We start from the raw sequence: 25,987 nt of genomic DNA, 5'->3' as shown, positions 1-25,987 counted from the left end.
TAAATAAATATATTTAAATATATATTTATGTTGTGCACATTAAATATTTTTATATTAAATCTATATCAATATATTTTAAATATGTTATCTGACCAATTGAAACTCTTTTCCCAAAAGTAATCACTGTTAATAATTGGAGCTATAAACTTTTCCATGTATTTACATATGTGTATGTTTTATATTTACACATATATGTGTTTGGTGTCCTCTACATTAATGGAAGTATATCATATATATTTCTTCATAACTTTGTTTTTCTCACTTAAGAATATTCATTAAAAGTTGAACTCATATCTCTATCAAGAGAGGTATCATTTACTTTTAACTACCCTGTGATTATATAGCATTAGTGTGCCAGAAGGCATTCATCCATTCCCTTACTGATGCACACCGGCCACGTTCCTAGTTATTACTAATATATTGTTGAGTGTATAATTAATTGTATGTTCAAGGATGTTCACTACAATATTACAGTGAACATACTTTACCATTAACTCCCTTTTACCCATAACTTTGTGCATATATGAAACTATCTTTGAAAGTTAGATTTATAGAAATAGAAATACTTGGTGAAATGTCACATATTGTACATTTCAATTTTTAATTGGCACTGCAGAATTGTCCTGCCAAAAAGATTGTATTAAACTAACTCTTCAATGAATAGCATAAGTATATTCTCAGTAAAATTTTTCTTTTCAGATTTAGAATGAAGGCTTTCTCCCTCCCTGTAGGAGACTGTTCTGCGTGGCGTGGGCCCAGCTCCCACTCAGAGATGCACAGGACCCACGCCCACAGATAGGTTCTCCTGTGGGGAATCAGGCCTGCAATGGGCCTAGGCCACTTTGAGTCTTGCTCTTGTTAAAAAACTCTCTCACTCTGAATTGAGGACATTTACTGCAAAGTAACTTCCTAAAATCCATGCTAAACCTTCCAAGGATGAGTGTAACCAGTTCAGCCACTTTTGCCTTTTCATTTGCAAATATCCCTCTTCTGTGATGTGATTAGCAGCATGGGCTCCTTTGTTTTCTGTAAAAGGTAACCACCTAAAGCGAACCTGTGCAGTGTAAATAACAACCATCATGTAATATGCCGAGAAACCCAATAAAGGCCAATCACAGCAAGGGTGGCGGCTTTTGCTGCCCTTGAGAGAAAAGCCGTGCTGTCCCTTTTCCTCCACTGGACTCAGTAGTCCGTGTGAATGTCTCATTTCATCCATAATGACTTGGACACTGCGGGCCAGTGTCTGCATCACCTCCCAGTCTGTCTGATCAGTCTGATTTGAAGATCATCAAGGCAACGATCAAAACAAAAGTGAATACAGAAACCACCACCAAGTCCCTTGAAACAAGATGACATTACAGTAAGCTCAAGTATTAAGAAAACAGGCTATTCTGGGAATGACTAAAGAATTGTTAACTTCTGAAGAAGCACAATACAATAATCAGCATTTCAGCTCTACCAATCATGATTTGATAACTCTTAAATGATTCAGAAGATAATCCTTTATTTTATAATACCTTAAAGGAAAATGTAGCTACTTGCGTTTCCTCATTATGTGTGTTTTGGACAAATGGGCAGAATCCATCACCTTGATGATTAAATGCAGGTGAGAGATGTTGCAGCCAGGCTATCTCTGCCCCTGAAATAAAGCAGTCACAGGAGTCTGAAAAAGCCCTGGTCAGGAAGGAAGCCATGCATTGATTGGCTTCATCGCCCAGCCCGTCTCCATTCAGAAAGGATGGCATTCCTCTGCTCTTCTACACGGTCAGACTTCCTCAGAGTTCTGGCAATGTACTTTACACACATCTTGTCACTTCCTGTTCACTTTTTAGATTTTTAAAAATTATTTACTCATGTAATAAATTGACAGACATCCAGATACCTACTATCCAGATTTAGCAAATATTATTACTTTGTATAATTTGCTTCAAACATTTCTTTAGAGAAATAAGATATCATTGCTGAATGCTTCAATTCCCAGTCTGTTCTTTCGTGCTCCCCCACCGAGAGGTAACCTGCATCCTCAAGGTGGTATAGTGTCTTGACCTTCATGACTTATACTTTTACAAAATATATATAAGTCCACTTGTATGCAGCATTAATTTTGCATTTTTAATTTACAAAAATAGGATCATACTATAGATATTCTATAATCTCATAAGTTTTACTCAAAATTATTTTTCAGATAATTATTTATCCAATGTGGATAGAGGTAGAATCAATTTGTTGACATTAACTGTTGAATTCTATTCAAGTGCATGATTATACAAATATATAATTATTGTGTACTGATTTACATTTATTTGGCTTCCAATTTTTTCTTACTATAAGCTTTGTAGGTTTTAGTGCTGTTTTGCATGGAGTCAAATATATATATAATTATAGTTTTTTAATTGTCATCCATTAATTTGTAGAAATGACAGTAACTTCTCAGTGCTAATAGTTTATAGTCTCCCTTGGATTTTCTGTGTTAACTATTATAATGTCTTCAAATAACAATATCTGTTGTTCCATACCAATCTTTTTAAAATTAAGTTAACATTAGTTAATAAAATTACGTAAGTTCCAGTTGTACAACATTATAATTCAATATCTGTATACATTATAGCACAGGTGGCAAACACAAGGCTCAAGGGCCAAATCCGGCCCTCCACCTTGTTTTATCAGGCCTGGCACCTTGTTTCTACCTGGCAGTGGCACCAAGCTCTCCCTTCACTGTTAAGGAAAAGCTACATTTATATAGACCTAAAACTACATTCGGCTTTTTGAAGGCAACCATGAGGCTGATGTGGCCCCCGGTGAAAATGAGTTTGACACCCCTGCATTATAGCTTGCTAACCACCAAAAGGTCTGCTTTCCATCTGTCACCATACAATTGACCCCCATTACTCATTTCACCCTTCCTCCACCCCCTTCTCTCTAGGGTAAACACCAATCAATTGCCTGTATCTGTGAATTTGTTTTGGGGTCTTTTTTCTTCATTTGGCTCATTTTTGCTTTATATTTTACATGTGAGTAAAACTACAGTGTTTGTGTTCTTTGCTGTCTGATTTATTTCACTTAGCATAATACTCACAAGATCCATCTATGTTCTCACAAATGACAATATTTCATCTTTTTTATGGCTGTGTAATATTCTATTGTGTATACATACCACATCTACTTTATTCATTCATCCATCGATGGATACTCAGGCTGTTTATCTTGGCTATTATAAATAATGCCTCAATGAACATAGGGGTGCATACATCTTTTTAATAGCATTTGCATATTATTTGAATAAACACCCAGAAGAGGAGTTGCTAGATCCTACAGCCTTTCAATTCTCAGTTTTTTGAGGAACCTCCATACTGTTTTCCATATTGGCTGGACCACTTTACAATCCCACCAACAGTGTGTGAGGGCTCCTCTTTGTCCACATCCTCTCTGACACTTGCTATTTCTGGTCTTTTTTATAATAACGGACATTCCCATTCTAACGTGTGATGTGGTATCTCATTGTGATTTTGATTTGTGGGTCCCTAATGAGTGATGCTGAACATCATCTCATGTACCTGTTAGCCATCTGTATATCTTTCTTGGAAAAATGTTTATTCAGATGCTCTGCTCATTTTTTTTATCAGGTTGTTTGGATCTTTTAGTTTATTTGTTTTTTAGTAATACGAGTTCTTTATATATTTTGGGTACTAATTCCTATCAGAAATATCGTTTTCAAATGCCTTCTCCTATTTTGTTATTTGCTTTTTTTGTTTTGGTGGTTTTCTTCACTGTGTAAAAGCTTTTTAGCTTGATGCAGTTCCACTTGTTTATTTTTTATTGTGTTTTCCTTGCCCTTGGAGTCAGAGTCACAAAAACATCACTAAATTGATGTCCAGAAGCTTAGCCTGTTTTTTCAATGTAGCTTATAGTTTCAGGTCTTACATTCAAGTTTTGAATCAATTTTGAGTTCATTTTTGTGTATTGTATAAGTTATTGGTCTACCTTTATTTAGCATGTGGCTGTTCAGCAGTCCCACCACCATTTATTGAAGAGACTTTTCTTTCTCTCCTGTATGTTCTTTGATCCTTTGTTGTAAATTAGTTGTCCATATATGAGTGGGTTTATTTCTGGGATCTTAATTCTGTTCCATTGGTGTGTGTATCTCTTTTCTGCTGTTAACATACAGTCTTAATTACTGTAGCTCTGAGGTATAGCTTGAAACTGGGGACTGTGATGCCTCTGTCTTTGTCCTTTATTCTCAAAATTGCTTTGGCCCTTTTGATTTTATACAAATTTTAGGATTTTTTGTTCTATTTCTGTAAAAAAATGTCATTGGGATTTTAATAGGGATTATTACATTGAATCCATAGATTGTTTTAGATAATATGGATAAATTGACAATACTGATTGCTTTGGATAATTAACAATATTATTTCTTCCAATTCATAAACAAAGAATATCTTTCCATTTTGTGTGTTTTCTTTGATTTCTTTCAACAATGTCTTATAGTTTTCAGTGTATAGATTTTTTACCTTCTTTGTTAAGTTTATTCCTAGGTATATTATTGTCTTTGATGCAACCATAAATATGATTTTTCTTTTTCTGATAGTGTATAGAAATGCAACCAATTTTTATATTTTGATTTTGTACCCTGAAACATTACTGTAGTCATTTATTATTTCTGATAGTTTTTCTTGGTAAAGTCTTTAAGGTTTTTTTTATACATAAAAGTATGTCATTGACAAATGGTGAGTTTTATTTCTTTCTTTCAAATTTGAATGCCTTATATTTTTAATTTTTTTTCTTGCCTAATGGCTCTGGCTAGGATTTCCAATACTATGTTGAATAAAAACAGTAAGAGGGAGTGTTATCTTGTTCCTAATCTTAGAGAAAAAACTTTCCACTTCTGACTGTTGAGTAAGCATAATGTTAGCTATGGGTTTGTCATATATGGCTTTTATTATGTTGAGGTACTATTTTACTATGAATTTTTATCATGAATGAATGTTATGTCTTATAATGCTTTTTCTGCCTCTATTAAGATGACCATGAAATTTTTATCCTTCATTTTGTTCATGTGGTGTATTACATTGATTGATTTGTACATGTTTAACAATACTGGCATCCCTGCAATAAATCTCACTTGATTGTGGTATGTGATCCTTTCAATGTTGTTATCTTAGATTTGCTCTTATTTTGTTGAGGATTTTTGCATCTATGTCCTTCAGAGATATTGGCCTGTAGTTTTCTTTTCTGTGTTCTTGTCTGGTTTGGTATCAGGGTATTGTTTGCCTCATAAAATGACTTAGGAAGCATTCATTCTTCTTAAAAATGCCATTGCAAGAATATGAGAAAGATACATGTTAAGTATTCTTTGAATGTTTGGTGGAATTCACCAGTGAAGTCATCTGGTCCTGGACTTTTCTTTTGGGGGAGGCTTTTTATTCAATTTCCTTACTAGTGATTGGTCTAGTTAGATTTTCTATTTCTTCATGATTCAGTCTAGGGAGGTTTTATGATTCTAGAATTTATCCATTTTCCAAAGATTTTCATATGTTGTATTTTTATTTGTCTCCATTTATTTTTCATTTCTTCATTGACCAAATAGTTGCTCAGCAGCATGTTGTTTAATGTCCCCTTATTTGTGATTTTTCAAGTTTTTTTTCTTGTTGTTGATTTCTAGTTGCATACAGTTGTGGTTGGAAAAGTTGCTTGGTATGATTTCAGTGTTCTTAAATTTATTGAGCCTTTTTTGTGTGTTCCAGCACATGGTCTGTCCTAGTGAATATTCCATGTGCACTTGAGAATAATGTATATTCTATTGCTTTTGGATGGAGTGTTCGGTATAAATCTATTAAATCTGGTCTAATGAGTCATATGAGGCCAATGTTTGCTCGTTGTTTGTCTCTCTGTTTGGATGATCTATCCATTGTTGTTGTGTGCATGTTAAAGTCTCCTTCAATTGTTATGTACTCTTTAGATATGTTAATAATGGCTTTATATATTTTGATGCTCTCAAGTTGGGTGCTAATATATTAATAAATGTTATGTCTTCTTAATGATTGCCCCCTTTATCATTATATAATGTGTGTCTTTGAACAATTGAACAGAATGAGGTTATATATTCCAGGCCAATTGTTATTTACTTATCACGTTCAGGGATGAATTCTAAAGCAGAAAGGATGCTCTCCAATGTCAGGGTTGTAGTCAACCATATACCTCAGATCCTGAAGTGCCTCCTTAGAAGAACAGAGAAGGCAAATGTCAAACTGGAGATGGAGGCAGGTAGCCTTAAATGGCTCTTTCAGCTTCACTTTCCAGAGAAATAATTGGAAAAATATTCAGTATTAACTTCAGTAAGAATGAGCTTGCCCACCAAAAAAAAAAAAGCAGATTGTCTTTTATTTACCTATACTACATAACCATCAATAAAATACATGATTACAATTGGGCTTGAATAAAAGAGAAGTGGGCTGAATATTATGGTCTCCACATAGCTGAAACAAAGCTTGGCCTGGATTGGTGGTGAATATCTTCTATATGTCCTTTCAGATTCATTTTCTGCTCTGCTATAAACCCAGGAGGCTGGCATGTATGGATTCCACCAAGGGGTTCCATTGATATCTGACTTCTCATTAGGTTCAGACAATGGAAGTCTCTAGCAAGAAGGCAGATGGCAGGAGAAGAGTAAATCAGAGCATCGCTCCTCTAGTACCACTCTGTCATTAGCTTCTCACTCTAGTGAAGGCAACACTTCCTGTTGGACAGCCTCATCTATACAGTTTTTTTCTGTCTGGATTTAGCAACCAGTCCTTCCCTTGCCTCTTCAGGCCTCAGGGTAGCACTACTTTTTATCTTTTGTTGATTTCCTCAAATCCTGCCCTAACCTTTATTAAATTCTCTGAGTAGCCCAAATGTACTGTGTTGGACTTTGATTGATTGCTACAGATGCTGTATGTTGCCATGACATTCTGTTCCTATCTTCCACTTCCCATGACCAAAGATATATCCTACATATGTGCTAAAAGGGACAGGAAGAAGGAGATGCTGCAGATTACTGCCACAGCTTCCAGCATAAATCTTTAAGCATCCCTACTTGGGGATTTCACAGGTAGATTACTCTGGGGTAGCAAGACCTTGCATTTTAGGTAATATACCCCAATGCTTAGGTCTTCTATCCATGTGGACTCTACAAGTTTGCCACCATTTCTCTCCCCTGACAAGTGGTGACTAGGTGATAAGTGGACCCAATTGTATACAACAAGCAAATCATAAAGTAGGTCACTAAATTGGAAGAGGCAGGGGAGAATGTGGGACATAAGACATAGGACCAAAACCAAGAAATAAGGGGGCTCAGTAAATCAGGCACTCAGAATAGGTGGAAGGGAATTAAGCTGGAAAATTTCCTCAGCATTTTTTTTCTATCATTCCTGGATTTACTTATGTGGACAAAGTGCATCTAATGAGCTAAAGAAACTGGACAATGCTCTCCCAGAATTTTCTAATTTACTTCTTCTTACAAATCCAAGATACTTCTTTCAGGCTTCCCCTTAGTGATTTCACACTGATTTCTAGGGAATGCTAAGCTCCATAGAGGTATCACAGGGGCTTCTTTGGGGTTGGGGGAGCCAAGTAGGTGGGGCTCCATGTCCACTAGGTGGGGCCCCTAGTCCTGTCCACTCAAACTGCCCTTTATTTTCCAAATTAGGTCCTATATAACATTTAATATTCTAAAGGCTGGAGGGAGGATTCTGCCACTAAAAAAAGAAAAGAAATTTAAAGAAATTAGAACCACTGTCCCTCTCTCTTTTCTTTGATCCACTTAGTCTCCTTAGAATTTGTAGGTTCCTAAGGCTAAAGACAATTTCACGATTCCTTTTTTTCCTCTATTTCACTGCTGCTCATAGAATAGAAGTGGAGGTGCAAAATTACTCCACAGCTGAGCAACTTAAAGTTGAAGCAACCCTAGTATTCATCTCCTATAATCTGTTTTCTCCAATCTGAAATTTCCATTTAAGGTCTTTACTATCCCTATATGAATCCTTGATTAATCCATGTCCACCTTAAGAAGTAAGGACAAAACTGGAATGATCCTGATGTGGTGTGATCAAGAAAAGTGGGGCTAACCTGGATACTACACTATTAGAAAGAGCCTGAATTGCTATTACCTTATTCTTGGCAGCCCCATCACAGTTAGGGTTTATTTACAGATTGTGGTAAGTAAACACAAAAATCTGCTTTCAAACCATCCATATTCCTCTATTTTGCTCTCAGCCAACTTGCTGGGTTTATTTGTCTTTTGTCTAAATGTAGGTTTCATATTTATCTCTATTCTATTTCAGTCTACCAGTTTCAGTACATCACTATAGCTTGTTGAAATCTCTTTGTTTAAATTTTATTCCACTCTCCAACATAGTTTTGTTAAGGAATCATAGTTAATACCCACCCATTGTTAATGAATCAGAAAGTTAATTTATAGTGCTCTACTAGCATCCACATTATAAAGTTACTAATCACTGTAACAGATCAGTCAAATATATAAGAAAATGATTGGCAATATAACCCATTAACTGTTGAAGGGGAATAAATAAACAAACCTTAAATTTACACAAAACCCCATTACATCATGACACCCAAGGGAAAGATGAGCAGGTCTCCATTTACAAGAGACACAAAGTTAGGAGACTAGGAAACGTTAGCCAATATACTGAATCTGCTGTGAGGAACAGGCAAAGGCAGGAGCAGAAATGTTATTCCCAGGCCCCCGGGGCATGAGAGCATCAGGTCAAACTGCAGAGAATGCTGCCGTGATCCTTTCTAGTCCACCAGATTTCCAGAAAACAGGAAGACTGGAATGAACTGATAGAACTGTCACTGGGTGGGGGCAGGAGGAACCAAAGAGGCTTTGCCTGCAGGACAGGATAGGATGGTGTATAGGAGGCCAAAACTCGTGTTGATAATAACCAGAAAAGTTTGATTAGATACAGAAAAAGTCACGCATTACAAGGGACCAGAGAGATCAAAGCAGTGAGGACTAGAGGGAATATAAGAAAAAGAGAAAATTCTCTAAACTCTGGTATTTTTTTTTTGAAATACCTATTAATACAGAGCCAGCTTTCATTTCTGACACTACAGTAGACACTGAAGATACCTCAGCAGACAGAGTAAATCTCTGTTTTACTAACTATAGTTAAAGCACTAACTATAAAGATAGTGCTTACATTCTAGAGGAGGGAGAAAGGCAATAAACAAATGAATACATAATGTGGCAGGCAGCCCAAGGTGTTTGGGGAGAAAGCAGAAAAGTGGGAGTGAAGAGGGTATTGTGTAATTTTTACAGGATGATCAGGAAGACCCCTCTAATAAGGTGATTTTTTTATTTCAAAATTGGGTCTTTTTAATTTTTTTAACTTTATTTATTTTTAGAGAGGGAAGGGAGGGAGAAAGAGAGAGAGAATCATCAATGTGCGGTTGCTGAGGGTCATGGCCTGCAACCCAGGCATGTGCCCTGACTGCAAATCAAACCTGCGATACTTTGGTTTGCAGCCCGTGCTCAATCCACTGAGCTATGCCAGCCAGGTAATAAGGTTATTTTTGAGTCACTAAAGAAAGGATATGCTCTAACATCCTTGTAGCCCCTGTTTTAGGATTTGCTGAAGGGTGGGAAAAACACTCTAAACAAGTTGGACTATATACATGAAAGATAAAGAAGAATGGAATAATAACAACTTAACTGGATATGCACCTCCAAGTACTTTCCATCTAAGTGAGTTTCCTTTTATACATATGGCTGGATATACATTATGGGGATGGGGGAAAGAATTTGATAAAATTCAATATCATTCCAAGATAAAACTTCTCAACAAATTATGTGTAGAAGAAATGCACCTCAACATAATAAAATCCATATATGACAAGACCAGAGCTAACATCATACTCAATGGTAAAAAGCTAAAAACTTTTCCTCTAATATCAGGAACAAGATAAGAATGCCCACTCTCACCACTCCTATTCAAATAATATTAGAAATCCTAGCCAGAGTAATTAGGCAAGAAAAAGAAATAAAAGACATCCAAATTAGAAAGAAAACAGTAAAATTGTGTTTGTTTGCAGATGGCATGAACTTATATACAGAAAACTCTAAAATTCTACCAAAAAATGTTAAAACTAATAAATGAATAGAATAAAGTTTCAGGGTACAAAATCAACATATAAAAATCAGTTGCATTTCTATCTACTAACAACAAACTATTGAAAGAAGACATCAAGAAAACAATCCCATTTACAATAGCAACAAAAGGAATAAAACACTTAGGAATAAGTTTAACTAATGAGGTAAAAAAAAATCTGCCTTGAAAAGTATAAAACATTAATGAAAGAAATTGAAGAGAGCACAAATAAATGAAAAGACACCCATGTTCATGTGTTGGAAGAATTAATATTGTTAAAATACCAATTCCACACAAAGCAATCCACAGGTTTATTAAATCTCTATAAAATACCAATGGCATACTTCACAGAAAGAGAAAAAAAACTATCCTAAAATTCTTATGAAATAACAAAAGACCCCGAATAGTTAAAGTGATCTTAAGCAAGAAGGACAAAGAAGGAGGCATCATACTTCTTACCTTTAAACTATTACAAAACTATATAACTGTATCACATAATTATAATAAAAGTTGTATGATACAGGCAAAAAAACGGACACATCAAATAAGATACTTAGGAACAGAATAGAGAGCCCAGACATAAAGCCATAAATATGCAACCAACAAACCGATATCCACATGCAAAAGAATGCAACTGCACCCCTGTGGCACACCATACACAAAAATCAACTCAAACTCGATTAAAGACTTAAACCAAGATCTGAAACCATAAAACTGTTAGAAGAAAAGGGAAAAAAACTCTTTGACATTGGTCTTGGCAACAACTTTTTGGATATGACACCAAAAATACAAGCAGCAAAGGCAAAAATAAGTGAGATTACATCAAACTAAAAAGTTGCTGCATAGCAAAGGAAATGATCAACAAAATGGAAACACAACTTTCAGAATGGGAGGAAATATTTGCAAATCATCAGTTTGGTAAGGGTTAATACCCAAAAGATAGAAAGTGGTTTTGGGAACTCACAAACAACTCAATGGCTTAAAAAAAAAACTTGATTAAAAAGTGGGTAAAGGATCTGAAGAGACAATTTTCCAAAGAAGACATATAATTGGCTAATAAGTGTATGAAAGGTACTCTACATCACACATCATCAGGAAAATGCAAATCAAAACCAAAGGAGATACTACCTCACACTTGTTAGGATGGCTATTTCCAAAAAGTCAAAAGATTACAAGTGCCAGAAAGAATATGAAGGGAAGGGAACCCTTGTGCACTGTTGGTGGGAATGCAGATTGGTGCAGCCACTGTTCAAAACACTATCTGGGTTCCTCAAAAAATTAAAAATAGAACTATTCTATGAACCACTTCTGGGTATTTATGCACAAAAAATGAAATCACAGTCTCAAAGAGATATCTGCACCTCCATGTTCATTGCAGCATTATTAACAATAGTCAAGGTATAGAAACAACCTAAGTGTCCATCCACAGGTAAATGAATAAAGAACACATGGTATATACATTACAGGAATGGTGGGAAGAAGAAAAAGAGAAATATAGTGCCTGTGTCCCCACAACTCACATTGTTCATCTATGAGTTAACTGTGACCTAATTTCTATCATTGTAAGATGATTTTTCTTATTTTGATATTGACCCAATTTGAGTTAAAAAGAATTTTCAAAACTGGCTATGAAAATTACAGAATTACAGACTTATAGACAAAGAAAATTACACAAAAGCAACCTACCCCAGTCCAGCCCCAGTTCCAGTCCAGTCCCAAAGCCCACTGTGCGCAAACCTTTGCTCTGTTATCACACCAACAAATCACTCAGAAACCTCGTGCCAAAAGAACAAAGCATCACACTTCTTGACTTCTAACTGGAGTAATGTCTCAGTGTCTCTGTTTCTCTTTAGTTCTTTTCCAATAACAAGTAGCCACTCAAAGAATAAAGTGACGGTGTTGTAGTATGAGATGGCTTAGGCTCAGGAACCTAACCATCTAGCTTTGAATCTTCTTCCACATCTTTATTAGTGTGATCTTGGAACATGTTCTTAAGTCTTGTGATTGGGATTCCTTGTCTTTAAAGTGATGGTAATTATTGTAATCACCTCACAGGATTTTTACAAGGATTAAATGAGTTAATAATCAAAAAGTACAAGAAAAATGTCTAGCCCTTAGTGAGCATTTAATAAAACTAGCTTTTTTGTTAATTACAATAAAGTACTAGGCACTGGAAAGAACTTTGAAAACACAGTCTTCAATTCAAATGTGTACTCTATGAATGAAGCCTTGGGTGACCATAGATAAGGTAAATGGGGAGAAGACACCAAGAAGAAATAGGGAGGCTCACTCTCTTCAGATTCTCCCAGTGAATTATCTGTATCAGGGCATCTGGAGGTTACTTAAGAGACTAGAATGGAGATGGTTGGAGAAAGAATATTGGGTGTTATTGACCTGGTGGGGTTTCGAGGACTCAACTTCAGAAAGATGAAGGAGTTGAATGGTGCCATCTTCCACCAACCATGTAATACGCTGGGGCAGGGGTGGGATGTGTTCTTATAGCCCCAGTGAGTTTTTCCTTGAGATAGTTCTTTTTCTGTCATGTTGTTTTCCCATAACTGACAGTTGGCAGAAGTTATAATAAGGTTAAAAGTGAAACCATTATGTAAACAAGCTATGTAGTGTTCTCCAAGTATATTTCTCAAAATACAAATGTTACTTTTTACGTGAGAGGCCTTTAGGGAATGACTTCGGGTTATTGAGGAAAGTCCCGCCATCAGTTCTCCATACCATCCCTTAGGCCTGTAGTTTTGTGTATCATCTATTGAAGATGGCAATGATATATATTCAACACCTTAGGCATAGTGGGAGTCCTGGACTGCAAGTTAGAAAGCCTGGATTCCGTTTCTGGCTGCTAGTGAGGCTTTGAAGTCATTGAATTTCTCTAGGTGTCAACTTGTAAATGTGTCCAGTGTGGTGTTAAGATTAGGTTCTGCTAAGGATACTTGTAGCTGTCACATTCTACCACTCTGTTATAAAATGCCCTATCTGGGGTGTCCATTCATCACTAGTTTATTCATCTGTTGATTTAGTTCTTTATTTAATATTTGATATTTTATTTTGTTTGTTGTAAAAATGTTCATTACAAACAAAAAAGCAAGAAAGTTACAAATATTCATGCATCTACAATCCAGATTTAACAGATGTTAATATTTTGCTATATTTAATCCAGATTTTTTTCTTTAAAAACAAACAAAACATTACAGATAATAAACTCTACTTCTTTCCCCTCCAGGAAATAGCCACTATCTTTCAGTTAGTCTATGTTCTCAAGATATAGTATTATTTTGAATTTTTAAAACATACAGAAAAAATACTCTATAAATTTCCTTATTTTTGCTGGACTTGATATCTTCCAGGTTTAGGCACATTACAAGCTATGGAATGATACATTTATTCATTTTAACAGTGGCTTAATATTCCATTATATGACTATACCACAGATTATCCATTCCCCATGGATGCCCTTTTATATGGTTTCCAGCATAATGCTATTAAAAATAACATTAGAACAACCAACTGTGTAGAAGTCTTCTTGAGCACACACCTGAGAGTTTCCCTAGGGCAATTACCCAGAAGCAAGATTACCTGGTGGCAGGGTATGTTTATATTCAGTTTTTCTAGATAATATGAACTTGCCTCCCAAAGTGTTAGTGGACATTTACTCTCTCCCCAACACTATATGTCTGCTGTTTCCCACATCCTTGCTAGCGTGTGTGTTGTGAGACTTTTAAATGTTTTAATCCTATTGGTACAAAATAATATTTTCTTAATGATTTCACGAATTTTTTGGCCATTCAGTTTTCTTCTTTGTAAATATCCTGTTTATATGTTCATACCCTCTGTCCATTTTTGTTTGGTTTTTTATTGTTACTATTGATTTGAAGAATCTTTGTAGATTCTGGATACTAATTCTTTTTTATTATAAGAGTTAGAAATATCTTCTAATTTGTGGCATATCTTTTCTTTGTATTGTTTATATTTTCACCCAAAAGTTATTAACTTTGTTAAAATTAAATTTACCAATCATTCCCTTTGTGGTTTGTACCTTTGGGGCTTTACACCAGGTCCTTACTCCAATGTTGTAAGGATATATTTCTGTATATTCTTGAAAAGTTTTACAGCATTGCTTTGTTTCAACATCTAAGCTTTTAATCTACATGAGACAATTTTTCATAGGAAACTAATTTTTAAATTTATTTATCCTACATGAATAGCTAGTTGTCCTGCCATTGTTTGTTGAGTAGTTCATCCTTTCTCTGCTGACTGGTAGCCATGGCTGTCATTCATGAAGTTTTCGTGTAGATGTGAGTCTATTCTATCAGCATACTGGGCTAGGCTTGTTTCAATTACTACAGCTTTAGAGCAACTCTTAGCAGCTAGCATGGTAAGAATTGTTTTTATTATTTTTCTTTAAAATTGCCTTAACTATTCTTGATCCTTCATTCATTCATATGAGTTTTATAATCAATTTGTCAATTTCCACACAAAAAAGTGTCAAGACAGTGCTGTGAATGACAATGAATGAGCAAATGATTATCATAATGATATTAAAACTTCCCAACTATGTGTCCAACATATCTTTTTATTTTAGTGTTTTCTCTTATTTCTATGTAGTTGGTAATACTTTCTATAAAGTTTTGTCCATCTTTTATTAATATATTCCTGTTCATCCTGTAATTTTTGTTTCTGTTGTTGTTCTGAAAAAGGCTAGAGCCTTTTTCAAATTTCTTTCTAAAATTAAATTGTCCATTTTGCTGCTGCTGGAATAGAAAAGGAAGGTCACTGATTTTTTTGTGTATTGATTCTTAGCTTGCGATTTTCTTTTTCTCTGTGTATGAATATTTTTGTCTTTTTTAGAATCTCTTGAATTTCCTATTTAGGAAATATTATCATTTACCCATAATGACAAATTATTTTTTTCCTTTTTTATCTTGCCCTGCATATTACTTCTCCTTGTCTTATTATGCTGCTGGGATCTCTACTACAACACTGAGTAGAGAGATTGATGGGGGATACTTGTCATTTTCCTTGTTCTACAAGGCCCACTTCTATCATTCCATTCTTAAGTATGCAATTTATATAGGTTCTCAAGTTGGAGTCCCTTTAAAACATTCTAAACAATCATCCCTATGACTGTCTCTTCTGCCCTCCTTTCTTAATAGTTATTCAAGGCAGAGAATAAGTTCTGATTGGGTGTCCATTTAATTCAAGTTGTGGAGCTATTTACCAGCTAAGTGATATGTTGATTTGGCACTTATATGAGGTCTGTCCAGAAGGTATCCAGCCATGTAATACAAAAAAGAGACATTTATTGAAGAAGATACAAGAGACACTGTACATAGGACAATGATGCCTCAGTCCCCTTCAAATTAGGTACCTTGGTGCCTCACACAGTTCTCCCAATCACCATCAACTGCCCCATTTTATTTTTCCTGAATTTCATCATGGTCTGAAATCTCTTCCCATTCAAAGGTGATTTTTAGTTTTAGGAAATGCCAGAAGTTGCAGGGTACCAAATCTGGGCTGTAGGCAGGCTGAGTCACCTGGGTGATTCGATGTTTTGTCAAAAACCTCTGCATGAGACATGATGCATGAGCGGGCACATTGTCATGATGAAGCTGCAAATCACCAGTTGCCCAGAACTGTGGCCTTCTGAATTATCCAAATAGTTTCTGTGGAGGAATGTTCAAGCTTAACACACAATTTGATGCAGATTTGTTGCTCTATTCACTTGGTCATTTTGAATGTGACAGCCACACAATATACATGCTCACTCAATGGCATCTACCACTCCCACTAACTAGTATAGTGAAGTCATCATTGTTCACACATGCACATTCCAGTGCACTCTCCTTGGCTTCCAAGTTACATCACGTCGCACAAACCATTCTCATTATAGTAACAATGGTGGGACTTTTTCTGAACAGACCTCATCATATTTGTGACTTGGGATGATAAATATGAGGCCAGACCCACACTGTCAATATCCTTGTAAGAAAGAAGCCATTTTTCTGGATGATGTAACTGTGGAGGAATGGAGGTCATGAGTGACTGCTCCATTTTGTCCCCAAGGTCTGACTATACCTCCAGATGGAAGATGGAAGTGACTCATGTAGAGGGCTTAGCCTGGTAGACAACTGGTCTCCTTGGGCTCACCCAAATTACCAGTTGTTTTGGAGAGAAAATTTCAGGAAGTGCTAGAGTATGATTATTTTTATAATATATGTTGAGTGATAGGGCTAAGGAGTAATCTTATGAAAGATCCAGCATCATTAACAATGAGGTGTGAAAAAGACATTATTTTTACCACAAAATAAACATAAATGAACCTAACTTCTTAGCAAAAGAAAGAAAGAAAGAAAAAGAAAGAAAGAAAGCCCACAACCTTAGACTGTGGCTAATGGTGCAGAAAAGTAATTCCCTGCCATAGAAACTCATAAAATCTTAAAAGGGTATTATACTCAAGTCAGTGTGTTGTGGAGCCAATATGGAAGAACTGGAGGGAGGAAGAAATTTATTATCAAACAATTCGACCTGTAGTCCAGTCTTCTGAGATTGGCCCCATGGATTGTGTCTTAGGGACTTTACAGTGAAGTAAACTGAAATTGTCAGAAGAGGGGTCAGGTGAACATATTTCCAGGAGCTGTCTTGTGAGGAACCAGAAAGTTATTCCCTCATAGAATAGACACCTAGCATACTAGCTTTCTATGTTAAGTTCTTCTAATAACCACTTGAGCTAGGGAGCTATTATAAAGAAAGGAAAAAGGGAAGGGAGAGGGAAGGAAGGAAGGAAGGAAGGAAGGAAGGAAGGAAGGAAGGGAGGAAGGAAGGGAGGGAGGAAGAAAAACAGTGATGAATAGCATAGTTTACAAAAAAAGTCACCAACAGTCATCTGAAATACGATTGAAAACTGTTGCTGATTTTGTTTCAGGCATCGCCTGACTCTCTGAGGTGAGGGTCTTACGTGCATAATGTGTGACCCAATCTTGGTGGTGACATAAGGGGGCTTGATAGCCATGCTTTTCTGCTTAGCTAGGATGACCACATATTCTGGTTTGCCTATGGTGGACCTGGCTTTTGCATTTCTGTGGCATATTAGTTAATATTGCAACTTTTACTTTTAAAAATGTTCTGATTTGTACTATAAGCTGTATGAGAAATCTTAAGAGCCATTCTTGCCAACATGTTACAATTGTCTATTCACCTACTTGACTCCGGTGTTAAAGAGTGAACTCCAAGGGTAGGAGCTCTATCTTATTCATTTTTGTGTATCCAATTTTTATCCCAATGCCTGGCACATAATAGGTACTCAATATTTCAAGAATAAATGGATTAAATGCTACCTTAAGGAGTCCACTTTGTGTCACTTAAGTGCACCTGAATGAAGTGCTTAGGACTGGATCATAGGTTAGACCACCTCCCCCAACCAAGGAGGATGAGCATGGGAGCTACGTGAGAAAGTACTTTAAAAAGCTGATGTGTAAAGAACAGAGACAATCTCTAGATGCTTCACAGTTTTGGACCAAAGCTGACTTTTAGCTTATCTTTTCCATGATGCTATTTTTAAAAAGTGCTATAGTCAAAATGATTCATTCAGCCCTTTGAGATCTTAAAGAGAGCTCCACAATTCTTAAGGGGCCCCAGGTATCAGGCCTACCATCATTCCCTCTGCTGTGAGAACATCTGTTGGGAAGGAAACACTCTTTTCTGTACCCTGTGCACTTCTTCAGACAAACTCATAGGTGTATCGCTGGAAGTGGCCTTGGACTGTTTAGTTCCAATCTCATCCTAACACATAAAATTTGCTCAAGCAGGTTGAGCAACTGGCCAAGCCCATAGAACTAGTTAGTGTCAGAAGTCAGTTCAAGTAAAGAAGAACTCTCTCTAGGGTTCCTTCTATCCTTAAATATCACTTTTAAATCTCTTCCTTGAGCAACCCAATTTCAACCCCTTTCCTGCTTTCTAAGACTTACATGGAATTAAGCTTTGCCAGTTGGAAAAGTCATGCCTTGATCAGAACTCACTTTACACAAAGAGAACTCAGGGGTTCAGTGGCAGAGAAACATTGCAGGCCAACTTCGAAATAATTTTGGAAGGACTGAATGGTTTTGGTTGCCTGCTGACTCTCTTAAAGGGGAGATGGCTTGACCTGTACACCAATATAAAGAGTGACGGGAGTCCTCAGAACAATCTGGAAGCATAGAGGAAATGTAATTTCCCGCACCGTGGGGAGAGGGAGGATCATGTTTCCATATTGCACATATTAAATTGACAACAATTCCCCATGTGGTTCTTAAGGCGAAGGCAAACCCTTTTCCTTTGTGTGTAACCCCAGCATAAAAACTGACAGGAACAGATGTTCTATCCCTGAATTCTGAAGTTTGGCAGTTAATAAAGGGTCCTGAGACGTGGCATAAATGAAGGCAGATCATTTTGGCTGACCATCCTGTCATGTGGATGGAAAAATGTGCTGGATGGAAGTCAACAGCCTCCAGGACACTGGGCTGGCTGGGGAGGGTGGTCTCCAGGGTGGGTTGGGAAGCTGACCTTTCCCCCATTTCACTCAGACTTGTCTTTATTAACGACCTTGGGGAATAAGAAAGCACTTGAAAATGAAATTCACAGATGATATTGAAGGGAGAAATCTGACAAACACCAGCATAAGCAAAGGAATATAACCTAAAGGAATTAGGAAAATGGGAATGGCAGGGACGAAATTCGAATCATCATGGAAAAATGCAAATGGATATGTCTGGGGCACAATAATCCACAAACCAGATTTTCACTGGGCAGGGAAATGTGAAAGCACATTAAGAATGAAAGTCTGCTGTCAAAAGGTCAATTCTGACAGTTGTACAGACCAAAGTGGAGTAGCAGGCAGGGAGGGAACAGGCTTGGAAGATGGGTGATCCTCACAGGAGGCCTACTTGTAGGGCGAAGGGACCTCATTATAGGTCCTGATCCGTCTTTCTCCCCACCTAACGTGTTCCTGGCCCCTTCTGATGTCCCTGGGGCTGGTGGGGGGAAGTGCCTCTCTCGCTGTTGCTTTGACATATGTGCCTAGAGTAGTAAGCAGGCAAATTCCAACTACCAGGCATATGCCTTGGAGTGAACTTTTCAGACTGTATTCTTTTTCTTCTTTTTTCACTTTTATTTTCATGAAATTTTGCTTACAAAATAGATCTTACCTATCAAAGACTATCTAGACTATTCTTGAGGAAAAAATGAGAGAGAGCAAAAGAATTTCTATTAAAGAACAAACATGACCCATTTATGTCATCCAGAGTAATGTATTTGGGATAATTTTGTCTTTGTTATTTTGATTTGAGAAATTTGTTACCCAACTCCTTCCTTTTAACTTCACTTGTAAAACTTTAACAATTACAAACTGATGATGAACAGAGATTCTCACATTTTCCAAAACAGCCAGCATGTTTATGACTTTGGAACTGCTCTGCTTTGGAAAGTCCCGGCTGGGACCCTGCTGAAGTGCTCCGTATGGAGGCAGGCCTTCAGCTGGAGGCATTCTGAGGAAAACCAGAGCCCTCCACTCTCTTCCTATTATAGTGGGGTTGGAGGCCCCTGGGACAGGCCCACTTTCACTGAAAGTTCATCATCTTGTTTTGAGCAGTTCCTCAATTTGAAAAGCTAGACTGTTGACTGAAACCATTAAAGTACCAGATTAGCAGTGTGGATTCCTGAAAATATTTTTTTATCCTCTGAGTGGATTATCCAGAGGAATTACTCCAAATATATAAGCTGAAAGGGCATTTTTAAGACTGCATAATTGGAGAACATGCTTCTCACTATAACAGGAAACCTTTTAATATGCTTTCTGGGTTTTGCTTTTCAGATCTTTTTCCATCTTCCTTTAATCACAGTAATTTACAACAGGGCAGCAGCTCAGAATCACCTGAGGAGCTTGACAATTACTCGGGATTTGACTGCACCCAGGTCAAGGTGGGGGGAGCAGGGCAGATTCTGGTGGTCAGATGTGGCAGTGGACAGGAGAGGGGGAGGCAAAGTCACCACGTGTAGCTAAAACTTCCAAAGCTCTTTGATTGGGAGGTCAGGTCCCTGATGACCATCTGGGCCAGTGGACCAATTAGCTGCTATTGAGAAGCTTCAGGGTGTAGCTGGAGACAGTTTCTGGAAGCCTGTCTTTAAGGTTCACTTCTAAGTCATGGCCTTAAGGGTGACCCTTTATTCAGGTGTCAAAGAAGGAAACCTGTTGGCACCCGACTCAGCTTCTTGCCTCTCATCCCCACCCTCTGTGATAACCCTAGAAGCCCACTCCTCATCAGTGCCTGGGCTGGCCCAAGCTAGGATGGCCTCCCAGGCTGGAGCTGGGTTGAATTGAGTGTGGAAGAGTAAGAGAAAGTGAGGGTTTACCTCTAGGAAGCCAAAATCTGTTGTCAATTCCAAGAGACCAGAAAAAGAGGTAAAACGAAGATTTGAATAAGGGTAGAGAGAGAACTGCAGTTAATGCAGGAATGAAGTAAGAGATAAGGACATATGGAAAGATGCTCAATGTCACTAGCCATCAGAGAGATGCAAATTAAAACCACAGTGAGGTACCACTTCACACCAGTCAGAATGGCCATCATAAACAAAGCAACAAACGGCAAGTGTTGGAGAGGATGTGGAGAAAAAGGAACCCTAGTGTACTATTGTTGGTGGGAATGCAGACTGGTGCAGCCACTGTGGAAAATGGTATGGAATTCCCTCAGAAAACTAAAAATGGAACTGCCTTTTGACCTACCAATTCCACTGCTAGGATTATATCCTGAGGACCTTGGAACACCAATCCAAAAGAACCTATGCACCCCAATGTTCATAGCAGTACAATTTACAATAGTCAAGTGCTGGAAGCAACCTAAGTGCCCATCAGTAAATGAACGGATCAAAAACTATGGTACATTTACAGCTGGAATACTACACAGGAAAAAGAAAAAAGGAGCTCCTACCCTTTGCAACAGCATGGATGGAACTGGAGAACATTATCCTAAGTGAAATAAGCCAGACAGTAAAAGACAAATACCATATGATCTCACCTTTAAGTGGAGCCTAATCAACAAAACAAACAAGCAAGCAAAATATAACCAGAGACATTGAAATTAAGAACAATCTGACAGTAACCAGAGAGGGCAAGGATGGGGATAATGTGGGGGAAGAGTGGGGAAAGGTTTTCAGGAACAGCTATAAAGGACTCATGGACAAAACCAAGGAGGGGTGGGATGAGGGGAGGGAGGTGGGGATGGCTGGGGTGGGGGGAGTGGTGAGGGGAAAATGCAGACAACTATACTTGAACAACAATAAATAATTTTTTTAAAAAAAGAGAGAGAGAGAATTGCTCTGAATGGTGAAGGAAAGCCCGAAGCTCAGCTTGGTGTTTTATAGCCAGCATGTTTCTCTTGTGCTTTCTAGCTATTAGCCCTAGAGTGCTTGGGTGGGCATGTCTAATTTAGAAGGTCAGGGTTAAGACAAGTGCAGCTGACTGCATCTCTCAGCTGAAAGCCCAGTTCTGCTTCTGTAGGTCCCACTACATATGGCTTGCCTGATAGAAAGCTTTGGGCCCCAGTGGGGAAAGAAATGAGATGTCCAGCAGGGTCACTCTCAGGTGGCCCAGTATCCATAAGGTGACACCTGTAAGGTTAGAGTTCACAGTCCAAGAGGGACTGAGTAAATCCGAGCCACCTGGGCTCCTGAAATGGGTGATGGACTGGGAAGAATGTGGGAGCCAAGGATGTTTAAAAGACCCTGGGAGCTGACAGTCGTTTGAACTGAGGTGTGGTCGGGACCAAGATGATAGTGGGCGGCAGCAGCCAGAAAAGAGCGGAAGCTGGGGCTCTGAGAGGTGTGAGAGGTGTAAGAGTTTGAATGCAGCCTCCAGCTGGAAGCTGCTCCATCCGCCACTGTTTTCCTCCATTAGTTTACTTTTAAGTGTTTTGTTTCTTCTCTCAAGGTTAAAAGCACTCATTATGGCTTTTGACAGATTTGCATGCTATAGTGTTTTTCTCCTGGGTGCCAGTCTCAAACATGATCTTGCCTTACTCTAAAAATATCACATTGATATTCTACTTATATTTGCTTCCTTACTGGGTCTCCCCCTACACTTGAATGTTATCTTCATGGCAGAGGAATTGTGACACCCCTTCTGTGTCCTTGGTGCCTGGACTCCTGATCCATGGAACTGAGATCATAAATGTGCCTTTTTAAAGTATGTTTATTGATTTTAGAGAGAGAGGAAGGGGCGGGGGAGAGAGAAAAACATTGATTGGTTGCCTCTAATACATACCGCAACCAGGGATCAAACCCACAACCTAGGTATGTACCCTGACCAGGAATCAAACCCACAACCTTTTGGTCCATGGGACGATGCTCCACCCAACTGAGACACACCAGCCAGGGCAGAAGAGTATTATTTTAAGCCTCTACATTTGTGGTAATTTGTGAAACATGAATAAAAACTAATATAAAAATGGTTATTATTTAATATATATCAAATAATAGTCCATGAGAAAAGAAAATCATGATACATGTGTTTATCTTTTTCTAATACTTATTAAAATTTCAGGAAAATGTAAAAATGGAGATGAAAATTATATATTTTTCCTTAAGCTTCGTCTCTGACTTTTTCTCATTAACCCTGAAGTAAGTTAACCCTGAAGTAAGAAGTACATAGTATATACTTAATTATATTGAGTATAACACTGTATGCAGAGAGACAAAAGTAATAACGATATAAGAGTAATGATTTTAAAAAACCTAATACAGATACAATTAGAAAATGGCTACCCCCACCACCTGCCCAAGGGGGTCTGCAATCCTTCTTTTCCTCAACCAGATACAGCAATTATAGCCAGGTGAGGGCACAGACACAGGAGAAAATACTCAGAGAGAAAGCTGTATTGCCAAACAGGAGGACCAATCAATATTTTAGAAGTAGTATAGAAGGTGAACATGCTTGGGATTATATTGTGAAACTGTTGTGGTAGTCAGCTGATAAATACGACATTAAATGTGAATTTTGAGAATATATACAGAACTCTTGCAACTCAATAATAAAGAGAAAAAACAACCCAATTTAAAAATGGGCAAAAATTTTGAATTGACATTTTTCCAAAGAAATACAAATGGTCAATAAATATATGAAAAATACAGTCTATGGTTAGGGAAATGCAAATCAAAACCACAGTGAAACTCCACTTCACTCACACACTGGAATGACCATAATTAAAAAGACAGGTAATAAGAAGTATTGGGGTGAGTGTGCAGAAATAGGAACCCTTGTATACTGATGGTGTAGATGAAAAATGGCATGATCACTTTGGGAAACAGAAGGGCAACACAGAACGATCATATGGCCCAGCAATTCCACTCCCAGGTATATGCTCAAGAGAACTTAAAACACACGTCCCCCCAAAAACCCTCACTCCACCAGTTTTTATCGAGCACTATTCACACAGCAGCCAAAAGTGAAAACAATCCAAGTGTCCAACCACTGATAAAGGGATGGAAATATTGTATGAGCACACAGTGAAGTATGATTCATCCATAAAAAGGACTACATCACTGATTCATTCTACAATATGGACAAACCTTGAAAATATTATCCTAAGTGGAAGAAACCAGACGTATAAGGCTACAGATTGCATGATTCTGTTTCAATAAACTGTCAGGAATAAGCAAATCCATAGAGACAGGAAGTAGATTAGTGGGTCCCCGGAGTTGAGGGAAGCAGAGGAGAGGATATAATTGCGAATGGGCATGGAGTTTCTTTTCAGGGTGATGAAAACCATTCTGCAATCCACGGTCATAGCTGTATAACTTTGTGAATGCCCTAAAAACCACTGAATTGTACATCTGAAAAGGATGAATTTGACAGCATCTGAATTATACCTCAATACAAAAAGCAGATTTTGAGTTACTGCTGTTTAGGGGCTTTCAGACATGGAAGTGATCAAGTCCAATGCAGATGGCATGACATATGGACAGCAAGAGTGGATGAGAGGAGGTTTAGCCGAGGCTGCAAGAAGTTTAGATTGAAACAGATTGGTAGTTCCTCTATTCCCCATCCTGACCCAGGGTTTCTCCCCAAACCTCCAAGAGCTAGAACTAGACAGACCCCAGATCAGTATCCTGGCTGGCCGTTACCAGAGTAGCCAGTGATAGCCTCCCCACAGCCTCCCAGTCTGGAAATATGTTTCCTTTTCTCTCTCCCACTTTGCATCCATCACCATACCAGTCAGTGGCAGGATCTTGTTTGGGCTTCAGATGTTCAGTGTACTAGCTCTGAATCACAAAATAAGCAATGTTGTGGGTTTGGTAAGAAACTGGAAAGAGCATTGCATGCATGAAGGCCATTCATGTCTGCTTGTTGTCTGAGGTGGTATTGCTTTGGTTATAGATGATTTATTTCATCAATGAATCTTCCCAATTCTAAATAACTTTGCTCTTAAATGTGTCTTCATTGATTTGGAGAACCAATAAATATTTTAAAATTAGACATAAGGAATTTGGATATTTACCAAAACATAAATCATACATGGTCTATCCTCTACATAAGCATTCGGGTTAGTTAGGGAGTTAGCTCACAGATAATAAGTGTACAAGGCATCATGTCACACACAGTGCTAAAAGGGAATACTTAGGGCCACTCAATGAAGCTATGATGGCTAAAGGGCAAGAACCTCTGAAGTGGACAGTGGTGGTCAGGGAAGTTCCTCTGGAGATATTTGAGATGAATCTTGACATCTAGACTTAATTTAGATAACCAGAGAGAACGGAAAGGGAACCCCAGCCCAGAGGGAACGGCAGGCAGGCATAAAGTTACAGAGGCCAGAGTGCTCCCAGTATGTCCTGGGAAGCGTGATCTGAGCAGCTTTCTAAGGAAGGTTTGCTTTGGGCATTAATGAGACGAAAGTTTGAAAAGGGGCGGAAAGGGAAGGGAACCCTTATTTTTGAAAGGGAGGCACAGTGAGAGGTATGTTCTGTCACTTCCCTGATAGGCTTGGAAATGGCCTCTGAGGTTCACCCCTTTAGTTTGCTCTCCTCTCTCACTGTTTAGAGGAAAAATGAATCTAAAGCTTCCTGAACCTTTGAATCCACTGCATTTCACCAGAGAAGACTTCCCTGCATCCCTGAGAAAACCTCAGGCAGCACAAACAGAGCACTGTATAATGCTCACGATGATGTATGTTGAAAGTCTCTTTGGAAAAGTCTTGGGCTGTGGTGGTATATGAGCCCAGTATTTATTCTGTGATGCAGTTGTCCTCACACAGGATGCTCTTGATTACCAGCCTGGTCCACAATGACGCCATGCATACACGTTGGTGTGGACATATAGAACAGGGTTTCAGCACTGCTGGCTTACAATTGGCTGCCAGTCAAGTTCGCAGTCCAACTCGTGCACAGGCAGCTTCACAAACCTCAGACAGAACAGCTTTGTACCGACTGCTTCACCTTGAATGAGAAATGCACCTTTTATGGTCTCTTTCTTGGCTCAAGTTCTTGGCACTTGAGAGCCTTTTTCTTCAGAGACATGCAATGCGTGGCTGTGGCCATTTGGGGAACTCTGCTTTTCCACCCTGATCCATGGAGGGTGCTGTGGGACACTGAGGCTGCTGAGTGTGACCTCCTCAAGCTCGTGAGCATGTGAGTATGTCCTTCAGGTTAGAGACCTGTTGTTTACTAAGGAAACTCGCCTACCCCTTAGCACAGGAAAATATTTAATTTACAAAGTTGCCCATGGAAAACTGATGCTTTCAGCAAAGGATGAGGAAATGAGCTGTTTTCTCCTCATTTCTATCTTTGATGGCTTTATGATGGTAGCA

At 38.1% G+C, this 25,987-nt stretch overlaps 1 long non-coding RNA gene across 1 annotated transcript; it reads right to left on the bottom strand.

The window, feature by feature from the left end:
- Nucleotides 1-2,614: 2,614 nt before the first annotated feature.
- On the bottom strand, nucleotides 2,615-24,649 carry LOC118501834. Its single transcript, XR_004904498.1, has 4 exons — nucleotides 24,639-24,649; nucleotides 19,552-19,558; nucleotides 13,494-13,500; nucleotides 2,615-2,819 (listed from the first exon to the last, which is right to left on the bottom strand). It is a non-coding gene; the product is annotated as an uncharacterized LOC118501834 (long non-coding RNA).
- Nucleotides 24,650-25,987: the final 1,338 nt, after the last annotated feature.

The sequence above is a fragment of the Phyllostomus discolor genome, chromosome 1 (genome assembly GCF_004126475.2).
Source record: "Phyllostomus discolor isolate MPI-MPIP mPhyDis1 chromosome 1, mPhyDis1.pri.v3, whole genome shotgun sequence".
NCBI lineage: Eukaryota > Metazoa > Chordata > Mammalia > Chiroptera > Phyllostomidae > Phyllostomus > Phyllostomus discolor.
The sequence above is the reverse complement of the archived record's forward strand: the minus strand, read 5'-3'. Positions and strand labels throughout refer to the sequence as shown.